This window comes from Armigeres subalbatus, chromosome 3 (genome assembly GCF_024139115.2).
Source record: "Armigeres subalbatus isolate Guangzhou_Male chromosome 3, GZ_Asu_2, whole genome shotgun sequence".
In the NCBI taxonomy this organism is placed as follows: Eukaryota; Metazoa; Arthropoda; class Insecta; order Diptera; family Culicidae; genus Armigeres; species Armigeres subalbatus.
In genome coordinates, this window is record NC_085141.1 from 374,047,886 (window position 1) to 374,069,557 (window position 21,672).

Genomic DNA, 21,672 nt, shown 5'->3' on the forward strand with positions numbered 1-21,672 from the left:
GAATGGGGTTCCAATTAATTGGTCTAGCGAAGCTAAATATTTAGGACTTCTGCTAGATCAAAAATTAACTTTTAAAAATCACATTGAAGGCCTTCAAGCCAAATGTAACAAATATATTAAGTGTCTATATCCACTTATAAACAGAAAATCAAAACTTTGTCTTAAGAACAAACTTTTGATTTACAAACAAATTTTTAGACCTGCCATGTTGTATGCTGTGCCAATATGGGCTAGTTGCTGCAATACCAGAAAAAAAGGCACTTCAGAGGATTCAAAATAAAATTCTGAAAATGATTCTGAAGTTGCCTCCGTGGTATAGTACCAATGAACTTCATAGAATTTCTAATATTGAGACATTGCAACAAATGTCCAACAAAATAATTTCCAATTTTAGACTAAAATCGTTGCAATCTTCTATTGCAACGATTAACTCCTTGTAACCTTAGTATAAAATAGGTTAAGATTAGTTTAAGTTGAAAACATTGTAATTCCTACATGGTTCAATTCAACCAGAGGAAAAATTCTAACTGCCAGAGGCAATTGAAATGTATTAATAATAACTAAAAATATAACATAGCAAATAAGGATGATAGTGTTAAGAAAACACGGAACACCTAGTCTAAGAGATGAATGCATGTATTAGATAATTAGCAAATAAAATCAGTTAAAAAAAAAAAAAAAATGAGGGAAAAGATTGTTTTCTCTTACCTGATCGTATTTCGTCATCCTCTGAAATCGCCATTGTTGATGGTTTCTTGTCAGCTGGACTTATGCAAGTGTGCGATTTACCAAATCAAAACAACAAATATTTGGACCTCGTTTTCACCACTGATACTGAGTCCTGCCAACTCGCCGTGACTGAACCGTTAGTAAAGCAACTGTTCACCACTATGCTATGCAACTGACGATCGCAACTGATGCATTACGAGAGTTAGAAGTAGGGGTGCCCAGAAAGCATCTCAATCTTGGATTAATTGATGTCACTTCGGTTAAAGCTGCTTTGATGGATGTTTTATGGAGCAACATCTTCGTCTCAAAAACTGAATTTGAACACGAACCGGACTCATACAAGCAGCGGGCGATGTCGAAGATGCAATTTCTTCATTCGATTGATATTTTGAATTGCGGACAAGTGACTGTGACGAATAGCATAGACTATAATGTTGTATCGTTCTACTACACATTATTTAGTATTTTCACAAGGTTCGCTCCATTGTCAAAAGATCGTCCATTTCGAAAGAATCCATACCCAGAATGGTTCTCTCCTACTCTTATCCAAGTCCTCAAAGATAAACGAAAAGCATGTAAGAAAAAGCGGAGAAACCCTACTCCAGAGAATATTGCCTCCTATAAAGAGCTTCTAGCTACTTTCAAAGTATTGCACAGAGAAGCGTACCAGGTGTACATTGCTAGCGTTCAAAATGGAATTAAGGAGAATCCTAAATCTTTCTGGAAATTTGTCAACAGTAGGCGGAAGAATGCCGGCATCCCGGAAGAGATGAAGTATGGAAACAAATCTTCAACCAATGGACAGGACACCGCAGAGCTTTTCGCTGACTACTTCAAGAGTGTTTATCGAAGCGATCCCGTGAATGAAATTAATCCTCCAGACGCCGCTGCCACGGACTTTATGGATTTATCACGCGATGAAGTGGAACAAGGATTGTTGGAGCTAGACATAAGCAAGTCGGCGGGGCCCGACAAAATCCCATCTAAGCTCTTGAAGGAACTCAAGGATGAACTCGCAGGACCCCTCTCTTTTCTCTTCAATTCTTCGTTGTCATCTGGTTACTTCTCGCAACTATGGAAAATCTCGCACATAACTCCTATACATAAGAAAGGATCTCGTTGTAATGCGGAAAACTACCGTGGTGTCGCAATTCAATCCGCGATGCCGAAATTGTTTGAACGACTAGTTTATTCCCATCTCTACGAACGAATCAACGAACATGTCTCGACAGCTCAGCATGGATTCTTGAAAGGTAAGTCTGTTGTGACAAACCTGTGTGAATTCAGCTCCATGGTTACGGACTATATGTCTAAAGGCTATCAAGTTGACTGTGTCTATACGGATATGAGTAAGGCATTCGATGTTGTTGGGATAGACAGTATAATGCGCACGGTAGCTGATTTTGGCATCGGAGGAATGTTGTTCGAATGGATTAAAACATATTTGTTTAGCAGAATTCAGTATGTGAGAGTTTGCAACAATACATCGGCTGCCTTCGATGTTAATTCAGGAGTTCCACAGGGTAGCCATTTGGGCCCGCTGCTTTTTGTCATGATCATGAATAAACTCCCGTCATTTATGACCAACGCGATAGTGTTGATTTATGCCGACGACGTAAAAATTTTTATGCCAGTAAAAGTCCTTGATGACTGTGTCTTGCTGCAAAAAGATCTTTGCAATTTTGAAAGATTTGTTAGTGGGAATGGACTTAGCGTCAATGCAAGCAAATGCTCGGTCATTACCTACACCAGAAGAGTTCGGCCGATATCATTTACCTACAGTTTAGGTCATGCAATCCTGCAACGAGTAGATAGTGTTCGAGATTTGGGCGTAACAATGGATCAGTCACTGACATTTAACGAACACATAAACAGACTCATTAAGGACACATTGCAACTTTTTGCTCTCACCCGACGGTTTGGACGTGAGCTTACTGATCCACATGCAATTCTCACAATTTATGTTAGCCTCGTTAGGACTAAACTGGATTTTGCGAGTGTGGTGTGGCGGCCACAATATGAAGTTCATATTCAACGGTTGGAGGCAGTACAGAGAAAGTTTTTAAGATTTGCTGTGAGAAACCTTGGATGGAGAGAAGAATTACCGGAGTATGAGAATCGCTGCTCGTTATTTGACCTCGACACCATCAGTAGCAGACACAAGATTGCTGACATCGTCTTTTTCTGTAGCATCTTGAGAGGGCGAATTAGTAGCCCATATCTCTATAACCGGCTCAACTTACTAGCCCGGTTACTGTTCGTCGTCGGAGGGTCTTCGATCCTCCATTTAGATCAAGGAACTACACGCAGCACGAGCCTACCAGCAGGTTCATGACTGAATTTAACAGACTACAAGATGTAATTTCTACAAACATGACAACAGATGTAATTCGTGATAGATTAAGATTATTTTTAAGAGGACAATTGTATATGTGACAACAATTATGTGTATAATGTATAAGTAGGGTAACGGGCTTACAGCCTATAGTCCAATAAATCAAATCAAATCAAAAGCTTCCATAGAAACTCTCAGAGTAGCTTCTGGAGGAATTTCTATATAAATTCCGGAAGAAGCCAAAATGAATTCCAGAAAAAAGCCTGACTGAACTCCCGGGGGAAATTCTGGAGGAATTCCCGGAAGAATTTTCAAATGAACCCCTGTAGGAACTGCCGTTCTATCTATAGAATAATTATTGGAGGAAATCCTGGAGGAACTGCCGGTAGAACTCCTGGAAGAATTCCCGAAGGAATTTCCGGATAAACTCATGGAGGATCTCCCAGTGGAAACCTTGAAGGAATGCCTTCAGGATTTCTTTGGGAATTTATTTAGGAATTCTTCCTTAATTTCCGTTGCTGATTTCATTTTCAAAATAATTTCTGTATAAGTTTTCGATGGAATTACTGAAAAAATTCTTTGAAATTTTCACAAGAAACTATTCGAAACTTTTGGAAACGGAAAATTTAATGGAATTTACACTAGAAACTCGAAGATTTTTCGCGAAACTCTCAGGAATGGTTACTGGCATTTCTGCCAAATTTCCACGGAATATTCTTGGGAATTCCACGGATCACTTTTTCAGAATTTTTTATGAGTAACTATTATCTGAAGAATTCCCTGCAGAACTTATTAAGGAGTTCGTGGAGATCTTCTTGGGGTAAATAATGGAGGAACTTTCGAATCAATTCCCGGCGAAATGTATGGTGGAATTCCTGAATACATTGCCGCTCACGTTGCATTGTGACCGTGAATGTGTCATGTTTATTGGCGTTGCGTTTTAGTCAAAACGCTGACTTCAATGCCCAGGGCGACGTGCAACGCACTATTGTGATCCAGCCTTTACTCTTGGTTGTGAGTTTGGTTTCAAAGTTTTTGGAACTGTGAAGGAAATAGTGCCAAGCACTAATATTCATGTGTTTTTATAAAACTACTGTAAAACTAGAAGACCTAAAAAAGATGCCCCCCCCCCCTACTCGAAATTCTGGCTACGCCCATGTCATCTCACCTCATGAAATCAGCAACAGGATCCAAAACATAGACTGGCGTTAAAATGTGTGGCCCTAAACGGCCGAAGCGAAGTTATGACACCGACTCTCCGTGGATTCGTGTGCACGCCGCGGAGGTCTGACTAGAAGGGGCAAAGTCATGGCTTGCTGCTCGCCGATTGACACGCTGATGTGTGAATCTATTAACACACGCTGAAGGCACACAATTATCCACAATTATCAACGTCTACATCCCCTACGGTGCCTTCCCCGCCATAAAAGCTAAGGTAAGCAACCTCATTGAAAACGCTTTTCCTCCCCTGCTTCTCCTTGGGGATATGAACGTCCACCATCCCATTTGGGGAGGATCAAGGTCCGACTCTCGAGGCTCCGTTCTAGCCGAAGCATTCCTGGAAGGTGAAAACTCGGCACGCTGTTAAAGTCAGACGCAAGGCCTTACGTGCTCAGGCTCAGAAGCGACCACCCCCTTATAAGACACCCTGGAGTCTTATAAGGAGAAGCATCAGCAATATAAGATAATCATCAGGGAGGAGAAGTCCAAGCAATTGGAGGATTTCATCGACAGCATCAAACCCGCCCAGACCTCCGCCGAACTTTGGAGGCGAGTAAATGCAATTAGTGGAAAATCGAGGGTGGCTCCCATCCATCTCGATCAGGGCAACCGCACAATTTCTGACCCTGCACAAGTTGCCAATGCTCTCGGTGACTACTTCGCCTCCTTGGTAGCAGTCTTCTAGTTTTTTTTCCGCACAATGCGGTTATCCCTTGTAGGGGAGAACCATATAGGTTATAAGCTTATTAAGCCAGAAAGTGCTGTTTCCACAAGGGATCCGTACGCCTGTTATACTCAGAAAAATGCTGTATTCCAAGCATTAACCCCGAAGGCGCGGTGATGTCACACAGGATTTGTCAACCTGGGAGTTTGATGGACATTCGTCCCCAAGGAATTCCGAAAACTGATTTCAGGGACCTTCTACAAAACATGTCACATATCTCGTACCGTCGTCGAGGGTGACAATGGGTCAAATGGGAGTGAGAATGGGTCACTGTTTCAAATACTAAGAATGCTTGTAGAATAGATTGAATGTATCTGAGGGCAAGAAGACTAAAATATAAGAAACCTTTTTGAACGATTTTGCTATCCGACCTCCAGGCTGCCGGTGAGAGCGTTGACCCATTGTCACCCCCGATGGCGGTACTATATAAGTCATAGGTATGGGGTATCTTTGGCAAAGTGGCTTGAAATACCATCCGCTACTACTTTCCTGAAGACACTAGGCTCATAGCTGGTTTCGATTGTTAAGCAAAATTTTTATCTCACTTTTAGGTGGATTAATCATTTTACAGGTTTTCTAAAAAAAGGTCCTTTTCATATCTAACTTGAACGATGCTATTAAAAAAGCGCACGAAATCGGCAAAAAGCAACACTGTGCGACGGAAGGTTTGGCTACCGTCAACACGCTTTTCGCCCAGGCACCAGCACATACTTTGCTAACCAGAGCAGTGTGCTCCAAGAAGCGTATGAGGAAGGCAAGCATGTTGACCTTGTGTCACTCGATGTCGCCAAGGCTTTCAACCGGACCTGGACTCCTTTGGTCATTAGAAAACTACAAAACTGGGGAATCACAGGCAACAGGCTTGCTTTCGTAAAAATTCCTCACCAAAGGAACTCCAAGTGCTTATTGTCAGCACCAGCATCGGACGAGTACCCAGAAGAAACTGGCGTCCCCCAAAGGTCGGTCCTAGCGGTGACGCTTTTCCTCATCGCTACCAATAAGGAGTACCAGACTGAAAGTCGGGCAAGCTGTCGTCGACAGCCATTTGTTTTACGGCCTTGAGCTAACTTGTTCTGTCTACCAGAACCTCATCGACACATTCTCGCCTGTTGCCTACGTTGATGCCGGCATTCTTCCTTTCCGACATCGGATTTTGATTGCCATCTGTCGCAAAGCCGTGTACCACGAAGATAGTCGCGCAGCCAAAAGTTATAACGATTTCCGTCGTCATTATAGACGGAGGGGTTAAAAACATAATGGCGTTTAATATAAACAAATAATGCAAACTTTGGTAACATGTTTCTATAGCATTTATAACGTCTTCATACGTTACTTAAAATTCATTATTACTGTACCGCTCATAAAAAAATCTAATCCTCCGCTTATTTTTAATCGGAACAGAAAATGAGCGCCATATATTCGCCTAAGAAAAACATACCGCCAGAAAAAAAAGCTTCTTTGATATTTTTGAAAATTCCGCCGACACGTGGTGCATTGTGGTGATGAACGCTTTGATAGCACGTGCTATTTGTACTGCGGAATTTTTTTTAACATCTGAGAGCCTTGGAAAATTATCACGAAAGTTGTCATTTTGTTGCAAGGCACAATACAAAAAATTAATAAAAAATCTTTGCATGGCAGCTGCTGCTTGAAGAATAATGGTATGAAGTCTTCATTCTTCGATGTCGTCGTGACGATTAGGTTGCAAGACGAAAGCTAACGTCGTGCGCGTCATTGGCGATGCGTCCAGTAGCAATGAATACAATACAACTAGTCGCTACTGTGGCTTTTCTTGCTGCGACGATGACTATTGTCAGCTCTGGATCTGGTAATAACACAAATGAACTCCGTAGATCCGTATTGGAACTCATTGCAACACGCTTCCGAAATAGTGCCGAGAAGTTGGCTTTGAAGTCTGTGAACCTAATTTGGCCAAATCGGATAGCCTACCTCGCTAGTGCAATATTTTTTTCCGCCGAAGCCGCCGCCATTTTTTGTCCACCCTTTAAAGTGAGACTCCGAACTGGATCCAGGGAATCCTTTCAGGTATGATCACTGGTGCCACCTTCGCATGGATCCCCGGCCACTGCACTATGGGGGGAAATGGTGGTCAAAAATCGAAAAAATGACTTGCTTTGAATGACGTGTTTTGTATAAGGGAAGGTGGGAAGACTTGATCACCCCCTGTTTTATCGAGAACTAAAGTAGTTTTGCTATAGGGTATTTTTTAGTATAGATCCTTTAGTCAAATGACCTTTATGTGAGTTATTTTTTGGATTGACAACCTTATTTATTCTGCAGGGCGGTTTGTATGTTTTGGCCTTCCTATGTTTTTTTATTGGTTACGCAAAATTTGAACAACTTTTCATAACAATGACCAAATGCTTTCGTTTTTTTTAACAACACAAAGCATAAATATGCTTAAGGTCACTCCTGACAGAATCCAAGTTTCAAATTGCTCGCGTTTTCGGGGGCACACCACTCGATACAGAAGCAAAGCACAACTGTCATTTTTATTTTTTCACGCATGCTGCGTGCAAAGCAAAGCAAAGCTTAATTAACAAAAATGACAGTTGTCCGCCGCCTCCGTATCGAGTGGTGTGCCCTCGAAAACACGAGCACTTTGAAACTTGGATTCTGTCAGGAGTGACCTTAATGATCTGTACTGATAAAAATTTCAAGATTCCATCAAAGTTTCAGGATATTTGGATTTGAAGTTATTGCCTCAATATGAGGACACTTGATCCCCCATTAGTCACCGATACAAAAATTTGACAATAAAAAAATTCAAAAAAATATAAATCTGTTTTCAGGCTTCTAATTTTTTGTAGATTTGATTGATATTGTGAAGGGTTGGCAGGAATAATTATTTATTGCGTAGATATCATAGAAAGGGGATCAAGTCTCCGTAAATTTTCAAATTTTATGTGTTGTCGAATTCAATAACAAAAATCGTTCATGTATACTCATAGCAATTCGAAAATTCTGCGTATTTTAATAAAAATCTGAGGGCACTTTTCTAATTTTATCAAAGCAAGTTCTTGGAGAGGGATCAATTTCCCCCGAATATTTGAAAAGTCGTTTTTTGACAGCCTTCCAAAAAATCGATGTATAAATAACAACAATAATTTAAGGACTGTCATACATCAGTAAAGTTAAAATATATTTTGGAAATCACGTATGTTTATTTATTTTTGGCTGTGATACATTGGATATCAGAAAAGGGATTCAAGTCTCCCCTACCTGTGGTATTTGAAACGCACTTTCTGGTTGTCCACACTAGAGGCCTGAATAATGTTCAGGCCTCTAGTCCACACCACAGACCATTTTCCAGCGGTCTTCCAGACGCGCGTAGTCGTTCTTTTAAAAACACAAACCATTGTGTGGTGGTCTTCCTAACGCGCCATATGATTTATCAAACCACAACATATTTTATTCTTCACTCATTCAACTCATCATATGAAATCAGCTTCAGGATCAGGATTACGTACCTGGCAGGATCGTCAAAATGTGTGGCCCGAAACGGCTGGTGGCAGCGGCTCTCCATGGATGCGTGAACATGTCACGAAGATTCAACAAGAAAATGGCAAGTCATGGCTTGCTACCCGCCGATTGACACGTTGAGGGGTAAAGGTTCCCCCAAACACATGCGGCGCGATTCTATCGCTTGGAGAATGCGATTCTGTCGCGGATGGTATGGAAACGGTAATGGGACATTGCATGCAGCGACCCAAAGATCGAATCGTTATGGTTTAAAATTATACGAACGATAGTTGACAGATTTCATAGAAAGAAAAGATTGCTAAAGACAATTGGGCTTCAAATTGCTTATCTCAAGCATGTAACTGCGGAAACGCATTTTGTTTTAAACAGGTACGACCTCCTCGCCGAGGAAAATACCTTGATATCGAATAAGGCATTTATGTGGCAAAGCTTCACCAGCAATGTGTTGGTTATGAAGTATGTTCGAAGCAAGTTTAGTAAATGACTGACTATCCGATACCTGCAAGCCAACAATAATGTGTGCTTCTACTTGACATCTTACTTTTATGATTTTGTGTTATGTTGACTCACAGAATATTACTAGTAAAAGCACAAATTATAGTAAAGAAAGAAAATTCAATGCGATTACAGGGCCGACGTTGGTTCTTTGTTCAAATGAAAGCTGCGATTGGCATTCAGCTGGTAGTCATTTAAGTTCTATCAACTCGCCCAGACATTGAAGTATTTAAACAAACACCAGATGCTAGATTGTATACAAAAACTAAATTTATCTCTAGCCAGTAAGCGTGTTGACCATATTTTTGATTGCTGACTCACCATTTAAGAAACATAGAATATAATAATAATAATAATATGGACAATAGTATAATAATATAAATGAAATTATGCGATTGAGACAGTGAATATTTTTCAATTTCCTTTTATTCGCAATCCTGTGTTATAACTAACAATCTACATCTTATCTTATTCGAAGGCAACAATGCAATGTGAGAAACCCAGGCTAGACCATTAAAACCACATTAAACCAGCCGCTAAGCGTCAATGTCAATAATCGTTGTTGACATCTGGAAACGATTAGTGATGGTTTAATTCCACTTCTGATTGCATGGATGGAAGGATCCGATTACAATCAGAAAATTTTTTAATCTTTAACTGATAATTCGATACATGTACTTATTAGGATATCTAAATTAAAGATTGTTGAAAAGAAAAGCGAGGAACTATAAGCATTTTTTTTTTGCAAATCGACAAATAGCCGGAAAATTTCACAAGAAAAAATAAAAATCTCTGTTATGGCAACATTTTGATATAGTGCAACACAAAACAAGTGATTCTAAAAACAATTTTAAATAATAAACGCGTAACCACTGGACTCCAGTTTCTCAACACTGCATTGGATTTACTTCCAATCGTCAGAGAAAAGGAAGTGTGCTCAAATGTGAGCCTAATCGATCATGGCATCAATTATTCGTACCAGGTTTACCGCATCTTATCATCGAAACGCAACGATGTGACGGAGCTCAAATTTGATCAACTGATACCACAGCTAACGTGCTGGTCAACGACTGTGTCAACAACACTGATGTACAGAAATAAATAACCTGAGATCGGTCGCATTGGATTTTGAAAATTCGTCACGATTTCACAAATATCGATCATGTATTCTAAATTTGTGGGGGAAGGCGAGAAGGCTTGATGCCTTCTTGATCACCCTGTTTTACCGAGAACCAAAATAGTTCTCAGATCATCAAAAGTTTTCAAACGGTGTGTTGGCTTGACATATGGATTGCGAGTGATTTGACTATGCGTCCAATTTGGGAATCTCGAGCTCATTCAGTAGTCTCTATTATTTATTTATTCAGACTAAGGCCGAAGTGGCGTGTGCGGTATATAAGAGTCTTCTCCATTCGGCTCGGTCCATGGCTACACGTCGCCAACCACGCAGTCTTGTCATCTTCCACCTGATCGATCCACCTTGCCCGCTGCGCACCCCGCCTTCTTGTGTCGGATCGTTGTCGATAACCATTTTCACCGGGTTACTGTCCGACATTCTGGCTACGTGCCCGGCCCACCGCAGTCGTCCGATTTTCGCGGTGTGAACGATGGATGGTTCTCCCAGCAGCTCATGCAACTCATGCTTCAATCGCCTCCTCCACGTACCGTCCGCCATCTGCACCCCACCATAGATGGTACGCAGCACTTTCGAAAAATCCAAGTGCGCGTTGGTTCTCCACGAGCATCGTCCAGGTCTCGTGTCGGTAGAGGACTACCGGTCTTATAAGCGTTTTGTAAATTGTCAGTTTGGTACGGCGGCAAACTCTATTCGATCGGAGCGTCTTGCGGAGTCCAAAGTACGTACGATTTCCAGCCACTATGCGTCTCGGAATTTCTCTGCTGGTATCATTTTCGGCAGTCACCTGTGAACCCAAGTACACAAAGTCTTCTACCACCTCGATTTCGTCACCACCGATGCAAACTCGAGGTGGGTGGTTCACATTGTCTTCTCTTGAACCTCTTCCTATCATGTACTTCGTCTTCGACGTGTTGATGGCTAGTCCGATCCGCTTAGCTTCCCTTTTCAGTCTTATGTAGGCTTCCTCCATCTTCGCAAAGTTACATGCCATAATATCTATGTCGTCGGCGAAGCCAAATAGCTGGACGGACTTATTGAAAATTGCACCACTCGTGTCAATCCTTGCTCTTCGTATTACCCCTTCCAAAGCGATATTGAATAGCAGACACGAAAGACCATCACCTTGCCGTAACCCTCTGCGGGTTTCGAAGGGACTCGAGAATGCCCCTGAAACTCGAACTACGCACATCACCCGATCCATCGTCGCTTTGATCATCCGTGTCAGTTTATCCGGAAATCCGTTTTCGTGCATTAGCTGCCTTAGCTGGTCCCGATCGATTGCGTATATGCGGCTTTGAAGTCGATAAATAGATGATGTGTGGGCACGTTGTATTCGCGGCATTTCTGCAGTACTTGGCGAATGGCGAACACCTGGTCCGTGGTGGAGCGTTCGCCCATAAAACCCGCCTGGTACTGCCCACGACCTCCCTTGCAATTGGTGCTAGTCGACGGCATGAAATTTGGGAGAGTACCTTGTAGCGTTCAGCAATGTGATTGCGCGGTAGTTGCTACAATCCAGCTTATCGCCCTTTTTGTAGATGGGACTCACGACACCTTCCATCCACTTCTGCGACAGAACCTCATTCTCCCAAACCTTGGTTATCACCCAGTGCCTCACTACCGTGTTTAAACAGGTCTCCTGGTAGTTGGTCAGCTCCAGGAGCTTTGTTGTTTATCAGCCGGCCGATCACCTCCTGGATTTACTGGAGATTCGGAGTCGGAAGTCGCGTGTTGTACACCGTCGAGAGTTTTGAGCGCAGACATACTGCAACGAGGTAGTGGTCGGATTCAATATTCGCACTGCGGTAAGTGCGTACGTCGTGGTGTCGGAGAAGAATTTACCGTCGATTTGGTTTTCCGTTTTTTGATTAGGTGATTTCCATGTGGCCTTGTGGATATTCTTGCGGGGGAAGAAAGTGCTTCGGAATACCATTTCGTGGGAAGATGCAAAGTTTATGCATCATTGGCCGTTGTCGTTCGATGCGGTGTGCAGACTATCCGGTCCGATGACCAGTCTATACATCTCCTCCCTTCCAACCTGAGCGTTCCGTGGGATTCCATCGTATGTCTGCTCCAACTGTGCATAGAACGCTTCTTTCTGTTCGTCGCGTCGGGTCTCCCTTCGTGTGGGCAGTGCACGTTGATGATGCTATAGTTGAAGAAACGGCCTTTTATCATCAGCTTGCACATCCTTGCGTTGATTAGCTGCCACCCAAATCACGCGTTGGCGCATCTTTCCCAACACTATGAAGCCGGTTCTCAGCTCGTTGGTGGTGCCACAGCTTTGGTAGAAGGTAGCCGCTCGATGCTCGCTTTTCCACACTTTCTGTCCTGCCCAGCAGATTTCCTGCAGCGCTACAACGTCGAAGTTGCAGGGAATTAAATCCATCGTAGATTATCCAGTCGCACCCTGCGAAGCCTAGCGACTTGCAGTTCCATGTTCCAAGCTTCCAATCATTCGTTATTCCAAATATTCGTAGCCTAGGTCGCTGCCGATTGTATCGAGTCGTATTATCTTCTATGTCGTTCGTAATGGTTGTTTTTAGAGGCGGCTTATTGGGCCTGCGCAAACCTCCTGTCTCGTCGGAGGGCCGTCGTGTCAGGCCTGTTTAGCGTCCCACCTAACATCAGCACTTGGGCTTGTGCACATTGAGCGGCACACGGTCGCTTTGGCGGAGCCTACTTGCGGATACATGCAGCTTTTTATAGAAGTTTCACAGAGCCCACTGTCAAACGCCACCACATCCTAGGCAGGCACCACAACTCGCAGATGGTCTGGGGAGGGATCGTCAAGCCCTTGGACAAAGTCCCTGGTGCCCCGTGTGCTTTCCGTGTAACTTTCCGTGTTGTCGACTGGAAAAAGTGAATCGAACGAGGCTAGATACGAACTAGTTCGGAAGAGATGGTGTAGTGATGAGGGCTGCGTGGAAGAACTACACTACAGCGGAGAAAATCTTCCCGAATCAGGGATACTTTTTGATTCGGCATGAATGCACTCCAGCGGTGGGAAATGCCGTTAATAAAAACAAACAAACAAACCATTACAGACAAACTACAGAATTCGTTCGACATCTACGACACTCCAAACTATCCTTGAGTACAGATCTTAATATTCAAATCGATCAACATGGAGATCTTCGATGTCCTCACTAGTTTCATGAGTTGGAATAGCTCCAAGCTACTTCGTAACAGAATTACAAACGCACCACAGAATTAAGATCTTAATATTCAAAACTATCAACAAGATCTTCGATGTCTCAACTAATTTTATGAGTTGGAATTGCTCCACGGGACTTCGTTACACCATTATAGACACATTACAGAATTCGTTGAACTTCTACAACACTCCAAACTGTCTTTGAGCTCAAATCCTAATATTCAAATCGATTAATAAGAAGATCTTTGATGTTCCCACTATTTTTATGAGATGGAATAACCTTTTTTTGTGTCTTTATTAAGGAGACTTTCAGCCCGAGGCTGGCTCGTCTTCGTTTGATGGAATAGTTCTAAGGTACCTCCTAATACAATTACAGACATACTACACACTTCGCTCGACATCTACGACTCTCCAAACTATCCTTGAGTATAGATCTCAATATTCAAATCGATCAACAGGAAGATTTTCGATGTCTCAACTATTTTTATGAGTTGGAATAGCTCCAAGATACCTCGTAACACCATTTTAGACACATAACAGAATTCGTTGAATTTCTACGACATTCCATACTGTCTTTGAGCTCAGATCCTAATATTCAAATGGATCAACATGAAAAGATGTCCCTACTAGTTTTATGAGTTGGAATAGCTCCACGGGACTTCGTTACATTATTACAGACAAACTACGGAATTCGTTCGACATCTACGACACTCCAAACTATCCTTGAGTACAGATCTTAATATTCAAATCGACCAACATGAAGATCTTTGATGTCCTCATTAGTTTTATGAGTTGGAATAGCTCCACGGTACTTCGTAACACCATTACAGACACACCACATAATTCGTTAAATATCTACGACACTCCAAACTGTTCTTGAGTACAGATCTTAATATTCAAATCGATGAACACGAAGATCTTCGATGTCTCAACTATTTTTATGAGTTAGAATAGCTCATGTATGGTATCGTAGATATTCTGGGAATGTTATGATTTGTATATACTGGTGTAATGATGTCCCATGGGGCTCAAACTAACATACAAGCTCGGGCACCTATGGATTACTATGTTGATTTTGTAGACCTCCAATACTTGAGCTTAATAATGCTTTGGAGTACCGTAGATATTCTGGGAATGTCATAATTTTCATATGCTGGTGTAATGATGTCTCATGGGGTTTCTGCAACTGATACGTAAGCTCAGTAGCCGTTGAATCAATCTGTTGGTCTTATAGACCCCCAAGATCTGAACTCAAGAATGGTTTGGAGTACGGTAAATATTCTGGGAAAATTATGTTTTGTATATACTGGTGTAATGATGTCCCACGGGGCTTCACCAACTAACACACAAGCTTGGAAACCTATGAACCACTCTGATGGTCCTGTAGACCTCCAATATCTGAACTCAAGAATGATTTGGAGTACCGCAGGAACTCTGAAAATGTTGTGATTAGTGTATACTGGTGTAATGATGTCCCATGGGGTTGCTCCAACTATCACACAAGCTCAGGATCGTATGAATCACTCTGTTGGTGTTGTAGACCTCCAATATCTGAACTCAAGAATGGTTTGGAATACCGTAGCTATTTTGAGAATGTTGAATTTCTTATATACTGATGTTTGTTTGTTTGTTTATTTATGACGCTTTACACCAGAAAGGTGCATTCGTGTCAGGCAGCGGGGTTTTGAAATACAATAGTTTACAATGGCATTACGATCACATTTGATCTTCTTTTTCTTTTTCTTCTCTCTTTCTCTCTGTCTCTCTCGTTCCACGGATGTTTGTTTTTTTGGTCACATCGTAAGGTCGGAGCGAGCCGGTGCGATGATGAAGGTGTGAATGCTCTTCATCCAGGATTTGCTGTGGAAATAGTGTATCGCGGTAGTATCCGTATAAGGAATGTTTAGGTGAAACTTGCCTGTGAGATACTTTGCCCCACAGTACTGGCTGTTGTCGAAACCATCACACTAGTTATACCAATACCGACAACAGCCGGCACTGGGGATGCGCTTTGTGTGATATTTTTCCGGTCGGAGGATGGCTGAAGTTTGGTGGTGACCTGGAATTTTAAGCGAGACAGTATCTGCTTCCGGTTGGAGAATTCAAGTACTGACCTGTGGGGTGCCAGTGCCCCACAGTGCCAGCCGTTGTCGAAACTACTACACGATTCTTTCCAGATACACCGACAACAGCCGGCACTGGGGAAAGGCTTTGTGTAGTGTAGATGTCTTCGTTGCTTTCTCTTTACAGTTGCCTGAACAGCCCAGTTTGGTGCAGGAATTCCAGCAGCTTCGTCGAACTTTCGTCATCGTTTCCCAGGGCATCGGTCAGGCTGGTAGTGCTGATATTGTTTCTTTGTCGCTCTTTCTCGTACTTTCGGCAATGCAGGATGATGTGTCGTACGTTCACTTCAGAACCGCAGCATTCGCAAGTGGGCGGCGGGTCTTTTTTTAGCAAAAATGTGTGGGTAAGCCGAGTGTGGCCGATCCTAAGTCGCGTAAGCGCACGTTGGTCAGCTGCACTACCTCGGTCTTTTTTTTTTTTTTTACAAGGGGGAATGCATTTACACACTAACCCAGTACACGTGCATTGTAGTTGCCAAACTACCACACGGAAGTGTACTGGAGTGTCGGACTCGACCATACCGGTAATACCGACTAAACTCCCTTGGGCTCCACCATCGTTTCCCCCAGGAACTACCTCCCAGTACTACTTCTGGGATATGGCAGTACTAAACGTACTCGCTCATTATCGCTCACACAGGCACCCGTCCCATGCGAGACTGACTTGGGTGCCATTCACACCATTTGAGTCTTACTTGGATGCTCACCCGGGCGCTCCGCTGCCATGCCTCGAGGTGTCAATAGCGGTAACTGCCTGGGCCTACAGATATTACGCTACGACACTCCTGCCTCAGCACGAGCAGATCAATCACACCACTGCCGAAGCAGACCACACGCTACCCTGCCGAAGCAGGGACACTCCCCATGCACCACATGTGCACAACTGTAGGTGTGTGGGTACAACCCACTGCTACCCTGCCGCCGAAGCAGCTTCTCCAAAGACCATTCGCTCCATGTGACCCTTATTCGGGTGCTAACTCTAACACTCCACTGCCATGCCTCGAGGTGTCGATAGCGGTATGTAGGGACAAATCAACGATACTACGCTACGACACTCCTACCTCAGCATGTGCAGTCCATACTCAGACTTCTGCTGCGCTTCGAGGTGACAATAGCGGCGACACGCTATGACACTCCTGCCTCAGCACAACCAGATCACTCACTCCCTGCCGAAGCAGCTCACGCGCTACCCTACCGAAGTAGGGATATTCCTGCGAGGCCGGTCGTGTAAAATGCGGCTCCAACAGTATCTTCACATTTCGAGCCGTCGGTGTAGACTACTGTCGACCTATGGAACCGGGTCGAAAGCAGCTGTTGAACAACTGGTCGGACTCTATCCGGCGGATCGCCAGCTCGCACGCTTCTCTTCACATCCCACACAATCGACGGTTTTCGTGCGTGCCACACACGGTCGCTCTGCCTAACTAGTTGGCCGATAGCGGGAAACGCTGTTCTCGTAAGTTCGTGTACCCGGTCCGACGCTCGTCGGATTAACGGTAGAGTGCTGTTGTTGCTGTTTTTAGATAAAATCCGGATGGCCATCCTAGCGATGATTTGAACTGCTAGTAGTTCGAATGGAAGGGTTCCAGCTTCGGCCATGACCGAGATGATCGGGATGGTCACGAACGCTCCGGAAGCGTAACGAACCATTTTGTTGTATACAGGGGCGAGTGTCTGCAGTGTGTCTGGCCCTCCTCGACTCACTAGTCCCACTCCGTATGTCAGCTTTGAAGTGACTAGCGCCGAGCCGACCTGCAGTAACTTTGAACGATTGCCACGCGGCAGTTTTGTTCCGATCATCTGGAGAATCCGTAACCGGGAGTCGCATGCTTTCTTCACAGCTGTACAGTGCGGCTTGAAGGTTAATGTTCGGTCAAGGGTGACGCCCAGGATTCGCAGACGGTTGGTTTTCGGAATGGCAGTTCGATCAATGGTGATCTGCTTCTCTGGCTCTCGACGCGCGTTGGGGCTACAGTAAAACGTCTGCGATTTCGTCGCCGATATGGAGAAACCAACGCTCTTCGCCCACTTGTCCACAGCTTTAACCGCAGTTTGCAGTTTTCGGTATAATCCTTGTCCTTTTGGCCCTCGTACCACGAGGAGGATGTCGTCTGCGTACACAAGGATTTTGACGCCAACCGGAAGAACTCGAAAAATAGGCTGCATAGCAACGAGGAACAGCGCCACGGAAAGAACGGAACCCTGTGGTACTCCGTTCTCCAGCGGATATTCTCCGGACATGTGTCCTCCTATAGATACCTGGAAGGTGCGATCCGAGAGGAAGCTCTGCAGTAGGTTAAGTATACGACCACGTATCCGCCAAGACTTTAAGGATCGCAGGATGCCGTGTCGCCAGGTGGTGTCGTAAGCCTTCGATAGGTCCAGGGACGCTATCAGACAGTGCTCGTCGGTTGTAGGCAGCAACCTTTCAAGCTCGGCGAAGTATGTGTCGGTGCCAAGTCCTGCCCGGAAAGCATGCGGGCGCTTGTCGAGTCGTCCACTGATCGAGGAGTGTCGTTTTCACGGAAATAGGAAGTCGTTGCAGCAGAGGGTACCCAATCGAATCTGGGCCTGTTGAGGTACCTCGCCTTTTGTCGAGTGCCCACAGAAGTTCGTTCAGGGTGATATCGATGTTATACACATCATCGTTGTTGTGCGAAACATCTATGGACCTTCGTTCAGCTGCCGCTTACGCCATCTGGAACGATGAAGGGTAGCTGGAAGTCGCCGATCTTTCGCAATAGACTTTTGCCAGTTCTTCTGCCACTTCTTCGGGGTCGTCCGTAAACCCGTCCGCGCGCTTGAGCACTACCGGACGCTGTTGTCTGTTGCCACGCAGGGTATTCACCGTCCACCATAGTTCGGTCGCCGTGCTGCTTGGTGATATTTTAGCCACAAAATTTTCCCACGACTGCTCCTTCGCCCGCTTTTCGTGCCGCTGCTCGTGTCTCCTGGAATTTCGCTAACGCATCGGGTTGGTTCGGATCACCTTGCTGTAGGCGTCGGAGAGATCGAAGGCACTTTTGCCGCTGTCGGATCACCGCTTTTGCTTCGGGGCAACACCATGGTACAGCTTTCGGTCCAATCCGCCCACTGGTACGTGGAATAGCCTTCGTCGCTGCTGCTATAATAGGCTCTGTGAAGCTCTGAACATCCCATTCGGCATCTGATCGAATGGCTTCTGCCGTAAGTCGCTCGTATAGCGACCAATCCGCGTGATCGTAGAGCCATTTGCGTCGTATCGTTCGTTGATTCGACCACCCGGGAATGGACACCGTGATCGGGAAGTGATCGCTGTTGTGCGTGTCCGATATAGTCACCAAATGAACCTGCGGGCCAGATTCTCTGAGCAGATGGTCACATCGATAGCCGAGGTATTCCCGGTGGCCGGGTCGATGCGGGTGTGTGAACCGTCATTTAATATGACTAGGTGATGCGTCAATGTGTTTTCGGCGATAAATCGGCCGAGCGCGTTCGATTGGTGAGACCCCCACGCGAGATGGTGCGCGTTGAAGTCTCCCAGAAACAGCGCCGGACCTTCCAGCTGTTCAAATAACTGACCCAATGCGGCCTGAATATGCGTAGAATTTGGCGGGATGTAGACAGACACTACTGTTGCTTGAATCGGCGCGTGGATGCGTGCAGCGATGAGGTGCAGGGTGGTGTCGATCTGCAAACGCTCGAATGGTATGCCTTCTCGGATGGCAAGGCCAACCCCGTGTTGCCAGTAGTGAACACTGTTCGATTCCAGAAGCAACGTGTAGTGCCTGCCGACGAAATCTGGTGGGACGACCGTTTGGTTAACTTTCGTCTCCTGCAGTGCCACGACGCATGGCTCGAGATCGGCGATGAGGAGCTTCAATTCGCTGATGTTGGCCCTGAGGCCACGCAGGTTCCACTGTAGGGCGAAAACGCCACCAGAGCGGCTGTCTGTGACGGAACAAGTGACGGACGACGACGTGGATGTTCTTCTTGTCGGCGGGTTGACTGCAATAACCTCGGCAGAAACCTGAGCTGGAACTTGCCTGTGGGACGATTTGCCCCACAGTGCCAGCAGCTGTCGAAACCATTACGCTGCCGTCTATCCCAAGTTTCCGGTATCGTGGTGTAATCAGTGTTCCCATCGGCTACGGAGGTGAATTCGCCATCAACTGGTTGGGGTAAGACGTCCCGGATGACTCCTTCAACCTGCCGTACTTGCGTCGGAAAAGGTACTACACTTTCCCTACTTCCGAACCGATTAGTCTCGTTGTCCGTGTTCGTGCCTTGGTCATCATTGGAGTTCATGCGATGTTGGGGGGTGGAGCTATCGAATACCTTGGCTAGGACAGGTCTCCGGTATCTCCGACTCCTCACTGGAGAAATCCATTTCCGTGGGGTCGTGGGTGATAGCGGTCTTTTTTGGCGCATGGATTCTTGAGTGGCTGGAGAATTGTATCTCGATCGGGTGAAAGGGCCTGTTGTCGTGGGGACTGGTCGTTGCTGGTCACGTGGTTTTTCCTGGCTGACGGTTGTTTCGCTAGTGTGGCTCTGTTTGGTTTGACTGGCTTGCTGCTTCGTTTGTTTGATGAATGCCATCATTTGGGCGATCTTTTCATCCTTCCGCTTGCTTTCTTCCAGCAGTCTGGCAATCTCCTTGTCCTTTTTAATCATTGCCGTTTCTAGCTCCTTCAGCTTTTGTTCGATGGTATTCTGTTGTGCTGCTGCCTGTGCGTAGCTTCCACTAGCTTGCTGGTTGACGCGTTTTCGGGCTTCCGGAAAAGTGATGTTGTCTCGCACTTTGATTTTTACCACCTCGATTTCCTTTTTATACACGGGACATTGGCGGTTGGTTGTTCGGTGGTCACCTTTGCAACTCAGGCAAGATGGTGCCTTGTTACATTCTTCTCCGTGATACTCGTCGGAGCAGTTGAAGCAGCGTCGTTCGTAGGGGCATCGTAGGCGAGTATGACCGTAGCTGAAACATCCGTAGCAGAGCATCGGGTTTGGAAAGTACGGGCGGGTGGCAACACGTAGAAGGCCAACTTTTATGTGCTCCGGGTACGTAGTTTTGGCAAAGGTAAGTATCAGGGCGGGAGTATTAGCTTTCTGGCCGTTCTGGTTTTTGGTGATCCGCTGAACACGGACAACTTTGTCATTTATCAGCTCCACCAGGATGTCCTTTTCCTCCATATCGATCAATTCGAAGCACGAGATGACACAACGGCTAACGTTCAAGTTTGGATGTGGTACCACTTCTACCTCGGTTCCGTCGATGAGCTTTGTCAGTTTAAGTAACTTTTGCACTTGGGCCGGGTCACGGACACTTCAGTTTTCGCGTTCTCGATCGGTCCAACACATGCCTCTACGGACTTCGAAATAATAAACGGGTTCTTTAGGAGTGGGGTTTCACCTTGTTCGTCGGGTCCATCAATATCGGAAGTCTACGTTTTGCTGATCCTCCCGGGTCGCCGCTACTAGCGGCCGTCATGTTGCTTACGTCGGTATTCCCAAGATTGGCAACGGTCACCCGTTACCTACCCCAAATAAACGGAAGAAAGATAAAAAAGGACGATCTTACCTTCTTCGTTCCTTCGACGTTATTTCTTAAGCGTACGCAAAATTTTGTGAACCACTGTGTTCACACACTTTCGGAAGACATTGTATAACTCCCCGATTCCGATTGAGCACTTCTCAATTTTTCCAAAACTTTTCGCCAAAGATTTTTTTTCTACTTCGATAGTATTTCCTGCACCCGACCAACAGCAGCAGAAAACGGAGCGATCAAACACACGAGCCGGGCGTAAACAATACGATGGCGGCTTATTATAACCACGCTGTGGGATCACTTTTCACCACTTTTTCACTATATAACGCACCGATATCAACCGAAATTGATTGCTAATTAGCAATTAGTGCCGGACACTATCCGACGGGACACTTTTAGCGTATTTACGGTCGCAAAAACCACTGATACGAGGGTGTTTATTCGAGCGCGCACTCGACTGCAACGGCGTACAGTGGTATCCCGAGCAAAAACTGTTATATACTGATGTAATGATGTCCCATGGGGCTTCACCAACTAACACACAAGCTCGGGAACCTATGAATTACTCTCTTGATCTTGTACCGTTGATGTTCTGGTAACACTGCGATTTGATAAAAATAGTTCAATTATGTCTCATGTACCATTTCCAACTTCATATTAGGATTGCGGCCCCGTAAAACGCTTTGTTATTAATGTACATCATCAAGATCTGAACTCGA